This window comes from Rhodnius prolixus, unplaced genomic scaffold (assembly GCF_049639745.1).
Source record: "Rhodnius prolixus isolate KJV_2025 unplaced genomic scaffold, Rpr scaffold_4, whole genome shotgun sequence".
In the NCBI taxonomy this organism is placed as follows: Eukaryota; Metazoa; Arthropoda; class Insecta; order Hemiptera; family Reduviidae; genus Rhodnius; species Rhodnius prolixus.
Window position 1 is genome coordinate 24,970,064 of NW_027411614.1, and position 13,460 is coordinate 24,983,523.

Consider the following 13,460-nt stretch of genomic DNA (forward strand, 5'->3'; position numbering starts at 1 on the left):
CTTTTTTCAGTGCACTGCCGCCTCCGGACAGTGTTTTCTCGTTACAGACAACACTGTCCATCACCGGACAGTGAGCTGTAAGAAGCTCCTAGGAAGAGAAAATCTAAGGGTCAGCAGCTGGATTCGAACCCGGGACCTCCGCGTGGGAGTCCAGTACGCTAACCGCATAGCTAATCCCTTCCCTTAATCAGTGGATTTCGTTCCAAGGCTCAGTAAAGAACTAACCTTGAAAATGGATGGCACTTATAGCGTCTTGCCTAAAATTAGGCCGACAATAAAAAAGGTAATTAATGAGCTGTAAGTTAATTACTGTCATAGTCTGGGCTACAATGTTGATAATTGTACTGTTGTGGATCATTATGACTAGATGTTTTAGAGGGTCTATGAGCGCAGAAGGGTTTTTGGGCGAGAATTCGCCTGAAGCTGACTTTTGGAAGAAGCACAATATTCTCTTATGGCTTTGGATAAACTGCAAATGGATCTTAGAAATAGGGAGATTTGCATTTTTTCGGACAGTCAAGCTGCACTGAAGCCCTAACTTCCTTTTAAACCACCTCTTCCCTGGTTTGGGAATGTAAAAAGGCCGTGGAACAACTGGCTCGGCCCAATAAAGTCCGACTGGAGTGGGTGCCGGGCCATGTGGGGATTAAGGGGAATGAAATAGCTGATCAACTGGCCAGGAACAGAGCTAGTATTCCTTTCATTGAAACGGAACTAGTCCTGGGGATCACTAAGGGTGCAGTTCGTGCGGCTCTCAGAAATTGGATCTGGAGAGAACATGAAAAGAACTGGGTGGCACTTCCTGGGGTCAAACAGGGCAAGAGTGTTTATACCCTTGCTGGGTAAACAAAGAACCAAAGACACTTTGGCCTAGGGCAGAAATCGGATTACAGGCCTATTCACGGTGCACGACAGGTTCAGGAAGCATTTGCGCAAGGTAGGGCTTATCAGCTCGGAACCGTTGTGCAGATTGTGCCAAGAAGAGGAGGAAACGGCCTCTCACCTGTTATTCGGTTGCATTGCAATCAAGCGGCTGCGCTAATATATCTTTGGAACTTTGAGGCCAAAGGAGATTGTAGCGCAGAAGGAAATGGTAGGGAACGTTTTCAACCTTTTTTAGAAGGTGAGGTTTCAACTATTAGACTCAAAAAGGCGAAGGCACAATAAGCCTCTTGTGGCTGCTGTGCTGTGGGGCATAAGTTCCGTCCTGCTTTCTTATCTCTAATCTCTATGACTTTGGATAAGCTGACTCTGGTGTAACAGCTGTTCACAAGAAACTCCAGGTCTGACATTGGCCTCAAATTTGAAATGCGGCATAATAGCAATACTACTTCCTCGTACGTAGGTAGAGAACAAATAACAACTTTTTACGGAATTGTTATATTTGATTTTTGTTGTTGGATGTTTGGTGAAGAGCAAAGTAGCTAACTTAATAAAATAATAAATACATTATATAAATCATGTATTTAGAATGAGAGTGGAGTGCTAGTGGATAAAAAACGCTAATAGACAAACATAAGATATGATGCGTTCTATTGTCCGCTATACTGGAGCAGAAAGAAAAAGATATAATGTCCAAGATATAGGGTGTTTCATTATATACGTATATAAGAAATACTTTTTCTCTTTCTATAATGTTAGCAGTTGTAGATTTTTTGCTGCATAAGATGTTTTAAGATTTAGTGCCTACCTCGCCACAAACCCTTGGTCGTACTGTTTCCAGAGAGACCAAATATATTTCTGGAAAACAACAACAAGAGGAAAAATGATTTCAACTGTTTTTCTTTCTCTTAATGCTCACAGGAAGTACTGAGATCGTCAAATTTTCTTTAGACTTTCCTTTTAAGGTGCCAACTCAGAATCTTTTAGGGTTTTTATCATGTATAAGATGTTAATAAGAATGAAATTGGAGGGAATGAGCTGGATTTTCGAGTTTAAGGGTTTTTCTAACAACCAGAAGAGCAAATCTCCGAAAAGGTTTTAGTAAAGGGTTCTAACAAGTCCTGTTATTATTAAAAAAGCATGCCAGGATTGTTTTATACCTTATTCCCCGACAAATTGAATTTTAGCAAGTTCAGGTAGATGCTAAAGATGCGGCAAATACTATCTTCGTTCTATAAAAGACCATAACTTGTAGTGTTGAGTGTATTAAATGTAAGTAATCTTTTCAAGCGAGCTTTACGTCCGATTACCAAATTAGGTATCGTGGATGGAGGCGATAGCAAAGTACATTAAGATAAATTTGGCGCATTAACCATTAAATAAAATCCAAGGCCTAGACCGGTAATCGAATTCAGGACTACAATACATATTAGCTTTGCGTGCCTCGCCTCTAACCGCTCGGCTACGGTGGCGGTAAAAGTTTGAAACTTTAAAAATGCTTCGCTCTCTTGTACAGCTAAATTCGTCATTTATTGAACAATAATTAGACTTGTCGTCACGCATGGAAGTAGAGGCTGATAACTGTCGGCATATTGTGAAGTGATATTGAATTTTTGGAGAAGAAAAGTAACAAGACAGATTTTATTTTTGGACCGGCACAGTAAAAAAAGTAAAGCTAAGTAATGCCTATTTTTTCAGACAAGGCTTAACGTTCAACTACCAATTAGGTGTCGTGGACGGGGGCGGAAGCTCATAGTTTACTACAAACAATTTTTTCTAACGAATAAAAAATAGTCATACAGGGGATTCGAACTAGGGATCTCCCATTTACAAAGCCACGCTTTTGACCACTAGACCATCAACTACCTCTTGGACTGGCACAGGAAACTGGAAAATCTTCATTCAGCCCGGGGCTATCCTAGTTATATGGGGTACACCCAGCTTAGTGGCCTTTATGGAAACACTTGATGGCTTTGTGGAAAATGGTAAGGAGGAAGGACAAGAAGAAAAAGACTAAGTGGAAGAACGAGGTTAACCTATCTGGATGATGTCTAGGACGGCCTCTGGAGGATTGGTGTGAGTAAATGGAGAATCCGACAAGTTTCTAACAGAAGAAGGCTTTCGAACAACTACGGCTGTAGAGACATTTTGTAGTAGTTGGTAAAACATGACTAATAATTCATTAATGCAAGAGGAGAAAGATTATTGTCAATTTCAGTTATAAGTTTTTATTTTTATTAATGCCAAGTTTTTTACTAAGGACTAGGTCATCTTCATGTACCTGAATAATCAGGATAGAAGACATACCGACCTTTAACACTAAACCTACCACTACCGGTCAATTGACCGTTTTTTAGATTTGGTTTAAATTTTCTAATTACAGCGTCATCATACCGCCATTAAACTTCACGACTTTTCCTAAAATATGTATACAATTGTTTTTTTAATATTCACTTCTTTTCCTAATATTTGATTTTTGAGAAAAATTTGTAGTCCCTCTTAACTACCGCGACCGGTCATTTGACCGGCTGAATATTTTCATTTTATTTACTTATTATTTAATATTTTATTTTATTTATTTATTTTTGTAACAGAATTCTCTCAAAAACTCAATTTGATAATGCATTTATCGGATTATTGTTTGCATGTGGTGCATATGAGGCGAAAAATGTACGATTTTGCCCTTTTCACTGGAACAAAAATAGGAACGAGCATTCTTCTCAAACACAGTGAGCAGAAATGTATAGACGGAAATTTTCGAGGTTTAATGGAGTGGATCAAAGAAATAATCGTTTACAAACCGATAAATTTGCTTTGATTTCTAAATTTTGGAACAAATTCGTAGAGAACAGTCAAAACTGTTCTAACCAAGAGCATATATCTCTTCCAAGGACGTTTGTTCCCAACAAAGTCAAGATGCAGATTTACTCAGTACATGCCAAATAAACCGGACAAATTTGGTATCAAATCTTGGCTAGCGTTCGATGCAATAAAAGGCTTTCCATTTTTGGAAAAACGTGAAAGCAGAGAAACCTTCAGTTCCGCTTGGGGAGTTTGTCGCTCTGAAATTAGCAGAAATGAATACAGCTCGTGGAAGAAATATAACAGTAGAAAATTTCGGAGATGGTCTCAACTAATAGTTTTCAATATCCTAGACTTAGCCCCGGGATAAATGCATGGATTTTGTATCAAAAACTACCGGAAGTGAAATTTCAAGGCAAAATTTGTGTTACCATTGCAAAAGCATGACAAATACTAGTACAAGAACAAATGGTCGGAAAATAGCCAAATAAGATACTGTAAAGGCAATAAGACTAAAAAATGCTGTCTAAAATGTAAAAAGTAAGTATGCGGGAAATTTGCAATTGAGAAGCCTATAATTATAAAAAATGATGCAAAAAAGAGTAAAATCTACGAGATTTATTTTTAAACAAAAGAAACTACGCTTTTTCATTGTTAACTAATTATTATCTTCATTCTAAAATAAGAAATTTAAGTGATTTTAAAGTGCGGTCATTTGACCGGTCATGGTAGGAATAGTTATGCATAAATGTCGGTAGGTTTAGTGTTAAGGCTCCATAAAACAAATTACAATTGTTTAATAGCATAAACCAAGAAAATGCCCTAGCTTATTTATTTTTTTAAATAAATAATTCTTGGGGTTAGGCCGAAAGTTTGCCATTTAAATAAACAATTATGACTTGAAATTAGCAATAATATTTCTTCCCCCTTCACCATTGAAATTTTTGAAATGTAACTGTAATGTTCAATATTAAATTTCGTTTTTAAACATCAAAGGTGAACGGATGGGTTCTAAAGTCTTCGGAAATTTTTTATTTATAAAACAGTTCAAATTTGTTTGAAAAAAAAGACCAGAAATATTTTAAATTCTTTTGGCAGGCTATTTTTGAAATTTCATTGCTTTATTAATTAAGAATCGCAAGGTTCTGCAAAGGCGTTCAGTATTTAACCGGATACAATTATCTTACTAATAAAGATGCTGTTTATTAATTAGATTTTGTGGTAGCTGTTAATTATATGTACATTCGAATCTAGGGAAGCTGGAAATCAAGTGAACAATTCCTTAAAAACATTTAACACTCGGTACATTACCAAAAGAGAAGTACTTTTAACAATAAATTTTAATTCCAGAAGGGTGACGGCTGGGTGAAAGAGCAAGTTGGTTTAGACCAAGAAAGATGATACACCGTTACTCTACAGTGTGTAGGTTCTTTAAGATGGGGAGGCATGCTGCTTGTACACCAGGTGGGCTCCTCACCTTGCATCCGTATCCTATTGAATATCCAGTTCGCAGTCCTTTACCAACTTGGGCCGCATTTCAATAACCACCAGCACGTGCCATTCTTATCTATCACATGTATCCTGTAACCAGGCCCCCAGCCTTAAGGTTTCTGTCAAGTTCCGCGTCCTTTTACAAAATATATACATATATATCATTCTGGTATGAACACTTACATCTCTAGCTTTTCCTTCTCAATGCTTTAATTGGTGCGTTTCCCTAATATTCCGAATAATTGAAACATAATTAATTTAAAAAAACGAACTTTTTTTGTTTATTTAGTTACAATCAACGTAATTATTACGTTTTAAGCAACAGGGATAAAATTTAATCTCCACAACCCTTTTCAGAGTGGAAAACTTACCCAGTGGTAACATTCCAACAACAGTTCGCTATCTATGGACTCTCGTCGAGAGGAGATCGCCATGCCACTGCTATTCAAGATGTTATTTGGAATTGCCCTGGTAGAAACGTGTTGTACCAATGGATTGTAATAAGATTGAATGTTAAGATGGAATTTTCTGAAACTTGTTTGAGCAACTTGTGTGACGAAATAAAAGAATTTAAATAAAAGTTATAAAAGTAGATCCACAGTGCAGAAAACTATAGCTGATTTTATCCATTGTTTTAGCACGCGATTCCAGAACAGTTATGGATTTTCATCCATTATCAGGGATTGGTTAATCAGTTTGGCGTTAGGATTTGAATCCTGTCACTGATTCGGTAATAAAATTAAAACTATAATTTTATCAGATTGCCAAATGAAGATTTTGGCTAGTTTAATGTGGGCGTGGCCAACTAATATTAGCGGTGGCTTCCTATTGGCTCCATAAAGAGTCCATATTTCACATCTTCTATTCTCCATTCTGATTGGTAATTTTTTTTTTATTGCTATTTCTTATTTAAATACATTCTAAATTTTTTCTCAATAGGTATTCGATAAATTTTCATGAATAGAAGAACATGATTACCACCAATTAATATCGATTATATTTTGGGTCTACACTTCGCCGAATGGCCCAATTTTCTATTAACCGACAAGGCGTATGATAAAATTGGATGAAGTCCTTAATCTTTTGACAAGAGTCCCACATGAAAACCGTCACACAAGAGTAAAAAGACTATTGCAACAGACGATACTAAACGTTTTTCCATTATTTCTAGAGTATTCGGTAGACGATTGGGCCATTCTCAGGAAACGAGAATTATTATACAACATCTTTGGACGTACAGAGGCGAGGTTTGTGTTGTAACCAAGCATATCAACTTATATCCAATAAGTAAAGTACAGTAAAATAATGCCTAATTTTTCAGTTGGGCTTTACATCTATCATGTTAGGTCTCATGGATGGAGGCGACTAGTAAACTTACTTAGCTAGAAATTTCTCTCATAACTATTAAATATCTTTGGATTTCATGTCGGTTGTTTGTGAGTGTTAAGCCCTTTATGTTTGACAGTGTTGGTGCAAGGAAGTGAAGACAGATTTAAATTAAGCAGGTGACGAGTAGTTCTATTCTGGCATTTATGAATGCTTACCATTATTTTCCATTTTCTGAACCAATTTCCCAGGTAGTTTAAATGTTTTAGCGAACTACCAGAGGATTGAACTGAGAGTGAGCATAGAAAATTGGTATATCTTTTGCCTAAACGTAGGTTGTTGTGTTAGGATGTGGAAGGTACGATGTGAATGAAGACATTGTGACGAGAAAAGGTCCAAATCCTAGACTTTCTCGAGTACAAGGTAAAGGCAGTGACACAAAAGTATTTATTGGAATGGTATGCCATGATAATGATGAGCAGCGTGAGGAGAAATATGTTTCAAGCTTCTACAAAGATTCTACAAGAATATTTTAAACAATAAAAAATGGAATTTAGTTCAAGTAGAGAGCGCACAACGCAGTCAGGTTAGGCAATTCTTAAAAGAAGTTGTGCAAGAAGTTGAGGTAACAGTCACCCACCCTGTCCTTGCCTTTCGCCACCTACAAACGAGCCGGTGAAAGAAATAAAAACTATATTTGATGAACAATCGCGAGAAAGTAAATAAAGAAAACTAAAAACTTAACAATAAATTAATAAATAATTTAAAAAGTGTATTACAGTTTTTAAAAGCTTGGTCTTGTCATAAAGTTTTTTAAAAACAAGAAGTTTATAATCTTTGTAAGGAGCCTTGTATAAGTGTTCTGGAGGGGAAAACGATCTGAAGAGTGGAGGAGGTAGAGACATCTGTTCAAAAAAAGTGGGGATAGTGGCGAGGTCACTGCCCCTATCTGGCCTGCCCGACAGATTGCGCTACTGTTCTCACCTCACATTTTCAGTTATAATTTCATTTATGAATTATTTTTAAACACATTTTGTAATATTTAATTACAACATTAAATTGAAAGTTAAAGATCGAAGGTTAGGAAAATATTGATGCCAAATCAATAATAAAATGAATTCGTTTTATGGCATTCGCAGTTTAACCGTAAAACTGCTTCAAAATGTAAACAAAATGGTTGCAAAAATTTTGACAACTATTTCTTACAGCAATTTTCTTATTATTTTAATTTTCAATTTTGTTTTTCTGGTGTTCAAACCAGAAATATTATTGGACTTATAGTTTCTAGTTTCAGGCTATCATTTATGACTGCATTTTCTGTTTGGTTGTCTCCTTATTCTTCACAGAACTCTGTGATCTCCCATATTACTGGAAATGATATTTGTGGGGAAATATTTCAATTAAAATTAAAATTTTTAAGTAGTTCAACTTAGAGTAAAGCTGTTATCAGTGAAACTCAAATAAGCTCCGAAATCTACTCTGTATAGTCACAATTTAAGAATTTATTTGATTTTCAGAGAAACGATTTTCGGTATTCGGTTTCTTGAAACGTATCTTAATATTATGACGATGAGACGAAGGAAATGCGCTTCAGAGAAAACACTAGGAACTCTGTATTTGTACATCAGTCTAGATAGAGTCTTTGATCAGCACCTAGACATAATTAGTAATGGAACTACACCTAGTGCAGGCGCCACGGTAGCTGAGCGGTTAGAGGCGAGACCTGTAAAGCTAGCATGAATTGTGGTACTGGGTTCGATTCCCGGTCTTAGGCCTTGGATTTTATTTTAATGGTTAATAAAGGAAATTTACAGTAAAGTATGTTTGCTAGTCGCTTCCGTCCACGACACCTAATTAGTAGTTGGACGTAAAGCCCGCCAGAAAAAATAGGCAATTACTTTACTATTTTTACTCTTACTCCTAGTGCTCAGGTGCGATACTCGCTGCTAGCTGTTCAATCTTGCTCAGGTTTTATTTGTAGTTCAGTACGAATAGTGATTCACTAATCACTAATCATCACAACAGCTCCTCGGATCATCAGAAGAATAACTTTGCGTCACTACAATCGAGAGTAAGAGAACTATCTCAGCTCCTCCAATCCAATCCTCCGGGACAGCAACTGCAACCACAAAGTGTTCATTAGTGGCACTAATCTAGGTTAGATTAAGGGGAACATTTGAAAGAAGCTCCCTTTCTATCGAAATAGACTAATAAAGAGATTCATCTCAGATTTACAGAATAAAAAGTGTCAGAAATGTCACAATTAGAGATATTATGGATATGATGCAGAAGATTCTTCCCTTTATTCGAGGAGAAAAGGTTGAAATGCGATTCGTACTTGTGAACAGGGTGACAATAGGATCATCATTTCCAAAAGGAGTACATAAAAGGAAGCAGAAAGGAAACTAAGGAAAGGAATAACGCGCACTATCTATCTGGATAAAGAAATTATAGGGTATCAGGCGAGAAGTGGTCAAGTAGAGAATGGCTTAAAAGATAGATGCGGATGGATGTTGTACAGATCTCAGACTTGAAAGCACTCTAATGAATAAAAACGCAAATTTTTTTGTAAAACCCGGATATTTTCAAGCAGGAGTTACTAAATATACTTTAAATTAAAAGGTATTTGTAGGTAAGAATGGAGAGGTATCCGCAACTAGAGTCACTGGAAGTGCTCTCACCGCAACGTCAGCCTCCAGTATGCGTTCTTTCGCTAAAAGCAAAACTCACTAGAAAAATCATCTCAAAATTAACCGACTGACTGCAATAATATATTTAAATGTTGCTGGTATCTTCAAGTTTTTACTGCGTTCGTGTCTTCTTGATTTTTGGTATTTTCAAGATATCCTTAAAAATATTTTGCTTGCATTATAGCCAAGATAACACAAGGAAATTTAAAAGAAATTATTAAGGTTTGTGGGTAAGAGGTCATTGTGGTATAAAAGAGAATGAAATTGTTGATACACTTGCAAAGGAAGCCACCAATAGTGGGGAAATGGCTAATTATAAATTACCACACACCGATATCAAGCGTATAATTGCAAAAGCAGCACTACAAAAATGGCAGACAGATTACAATAATGGTGATAAAGGTAGATTCTATAAAACTATGGCAGATCAGTTACCTAGACAACCATGGTTTAAGGGAACTGGCACTAATAAATGGGTTGTTACGACAATAAGCAGGCTGAGAGCGAACCACGCGGTGTGCGGATCGTATCTACACAGGATCAACAAAAGGTCCTCTCCTCTTTGCGTAGATTGCAATGAGGAGGAAGATTTCAAACATGTAATAATGATATGTCCACCTTATGTGGTAGAAAGGAAACGAATGTTTGACGATATATACAGGTATTTAGATGCACCATTTCGCTACGAAGACATTATATTCTCCACCAACAGTTATGTGCTTAAGTCGATAGCAGAGCTAGCAATGAAATATGAATGTATTTAGAAGCTATAGCCGAATTAGAATGAATGGAACAAAATGCTTAGAGAAGGATTACGTGATTTTAATTTTGGTTAAGCGAGAAGGATGGCAGGAGCACAGAGTGCTGCTCCATACATTAGCAGTACTTTATGTAAATAGCGGTATATAGTAGAATGATGAATGTGTGAAGCGAATGTATTTGTAGGTAAGAACGGAGAGTAAGTGATATTCTAGTGATAAGCACCTAGACGATGCTGGCTGTATGGCGGAAGCCAATGCCAAAAAAAAAAAACAAAAAAAAAAAATATTTGAAATAGATAGTTTGAAAATATAATTATTTATTTATTGATTTAAAAGTACCAGTTTTTGGTAAAACTAGACTTTCGTTAAAGAACTCTAAAACTAGCTTTATTATTTAGGTTTGTCCAGAGCGGTTAATGGAGCAGAAAACTCTCAGTTCAATTTTTTTTTGTTGCAAAGATTTCTGAAGATAAAGCGTTTTAGTATGCTAATGAAGTAAACATTGAGTGCTAGCAAGATCTAACATTTATGTTGTGGTTGACAGAAACAGTTGACCGCAAGGTTCCAATAAATCTACCGTTAATGCTTTACATTCTTATTTGATATTTTACTTTTAATCCAAAAAGTAGTACTCTTTAATTCAATCTTATTTATTTTTTCTGCCTCCAAACAGACTTCATTAAACTGGGCGTTATTATTTTTTAATTATAAATAGACTTTTCATTGTAATTAATATAATTTAAGCAATATTAAAAGCAATATAGCCTCAGTTTGGGCTAAACATTCGTAGTAGATGCTAAGTTCCTAACTTTTAGGAACGTCTTTTAGGAGGGTGGTTCTTTCAGAATCTTGGTTTCATCTCTTTTTTGTTCATTTCTCATGATATTCGGGATTTTGTTTGGCAATAATGGATTTTATTTTGTATACCTGTGTCACTCATGATATAATTGGCTTGTTTCAGTACTCTCAAACAATACCAGCATTGATATTTCTCTTGCTACACTCTTTATTAAGTACTCGATAGGTTCTTATGATAAAATTGTTGTATTTAAACTTTAGAGGAGTTATTGATAATGAATATGAATTTGAAAAACGTTTTCATTGTTCAGCATTGTTCTCGCACCTTTTATACTGCAGATATCTCTCCTAATCATCCAGAAACGGATTCTCCACCTTTACGCTGATGATTCTTTTATTATAACTCCTAACTCTGAACCCCTGTACTCGCCATCCGTGCCCTACAAGTTCATATTTATACTTTGCAAGACAAGCTAGTCAGGTGGAGAGTAGAAGTCAACGCCACTTCAAGCAAAAATATTACTTTCACTCTGTGGACAAGCCACTCTCTCTTCAATCCGACCCAGTAAAATATCTGGGATTTAATTTCGATCAAAGAATCGTATGGAATCCTCGCCAAAGGATTAAAAGCATGAATCTTAACAGACGGTACAAAATTCTTTCTACATTTTTAGACAACTGGCACTTGGAAACAAAATAATTTTCCGTAACACTATTATAAAACCTCTTTGGACATAGTGACACGGGGTTTTGTGTTCAAACAAGCGTTTTTCTAAGCAAACTCTTATCGTAAACGATTCTTCTTGTCAATAGTTCTCAGAAAAAATTGCCAGTTCTATGTATTAAACTTACTTGTTAAACAATGAATTAAACTCTTCTTACTGACCTAAAAATTCTGTTGTAAAAAATCTCCATTAAATATTCTATAATCCCGCGTGATAATCTTTTATTAAGGAACAGCACCTGTTAGTGATGATCTGAAGCCCTAACGAAATTCCTAACACTGGCAGATTTCGTGTAATTTATGTTTTACCTAGCAACAGATATTCACTTACAATACTTTTCAGACTACAAGTTTCGCTAAAAGGGTTGATTTTTACCTTCCATCTGATAAGCCAGTCTTGTTGGGCATAGTGGCGAGAAGTCAGGGCTTGGAGTAATAAGGCAGAGATTGTCAGAATGGGAGAGTAGAACTGAGTAGGTATGTCTGAATTAAAATTAAAAAGATAAATACAAAGAATTAAAATATTTATGTACGATCATATCGGCCAACATCAACTATAAAGTGGAGTTTTCTGACAGATTAGACGAAACGGAAATCTTATCTGATCAAGGAGTATTGTGAACTTAACAGGTTGTCCGCATGAAAATGAACATATCTTTTTTATCGATTTCCAATCTGATAATGAACTATTTACTTAACTATATTACTACATTAAGTAAGGACAAACTAGACTAATCTACAGTTGCGCTAAATGGCCTAACTGCAAGTGCTAAACGAATTACTGTTTTCTGATTGTTAAAGTGATAAATTTTAGATTATTCAAGCAGTTTAAATTTAATTATTCTGTTTAACTTTATATTGTTTGTTTGTAAAACATGTCCCCACATAAACAGGGAACTGGCGATTATTTATTTATTTATTACAGAATAAAAATGTTGCATGTTGTTTTGCTAAAAATACTTAAAGCTAATACCTTTTAATTTAAATTCAGACGATTATAAATCATTTTCAGATTAAAAAAATGTTTATATTTATTTACATATTACTTTTGATTTGTTAAAATCCGTTTAAAAAGTGCAACTAATTTTGTTAATTAATTTGGGTTAGAATATTAATGTTTACCATGTAACAAAATTAATGAATACATTTTCCTGACTGGCTTTGTTTGATTGTATGGTCAAATTACATGGCAAAATTTTTGGAGTTACGATGAAACCATGAATAAAATATTAGTCTACTTTCAAGAAATTAATTTTACAATGAGTACTTTTGGTTGAGTGCAGAAAAAAACTAACTTTTAATTCTCAGCATCACCAAAATATAGATATTTGTTTGTTTTTTTTTTTAATTTCAGTGCACCTCCTTTTAATCTATGTTTTTAGATTTACGTTTCTCAGTTTACTAGTAAAAGGAACTTTTGAAATGATAGAAACTTTCTGAATAAGTAAAACCGCTTAGCGCGTGTACTTCGTAATTCATAGCAGATTCTTTTACTAACTGTTCTGTAATTTTGTCTTGGACACGGAGCCACACTGACTTGGACAGATTGGTCAGATGAGCGGAATGTGGTCAGTGATTCTTTCAAAAAAAAGGGCTATCCCAATGTTTTTCGGAATAAATTTCAAGAAACTTTTTTAGTAGATATCTGTGGAATAATTCTTCTAATTGTCTTGGACTGCCTTAAAGAGGAGAGATCAGGGAATGAAGGTACAACATGCAAATTCTCTTGAACATTCAAGAAAGCATCAATGTTTAGGATTATCGTGAATAACATCACCGATCATACAGCTTTTATTTTATTTTTTTACATCTTTATTTAATGTGATGAAGTCTCTGAAATTCTGTCAGTCCACATTCTTTACTGATCGGTAGTCTCCTAAGATGTAGACGTACCATAAAATGAAGTAAGCTTTCTTACCAGAAATAACACTCTGATCTGTTTCTATAATTATTACGAGATATAAAAAATTAATTAATTCAGAATCT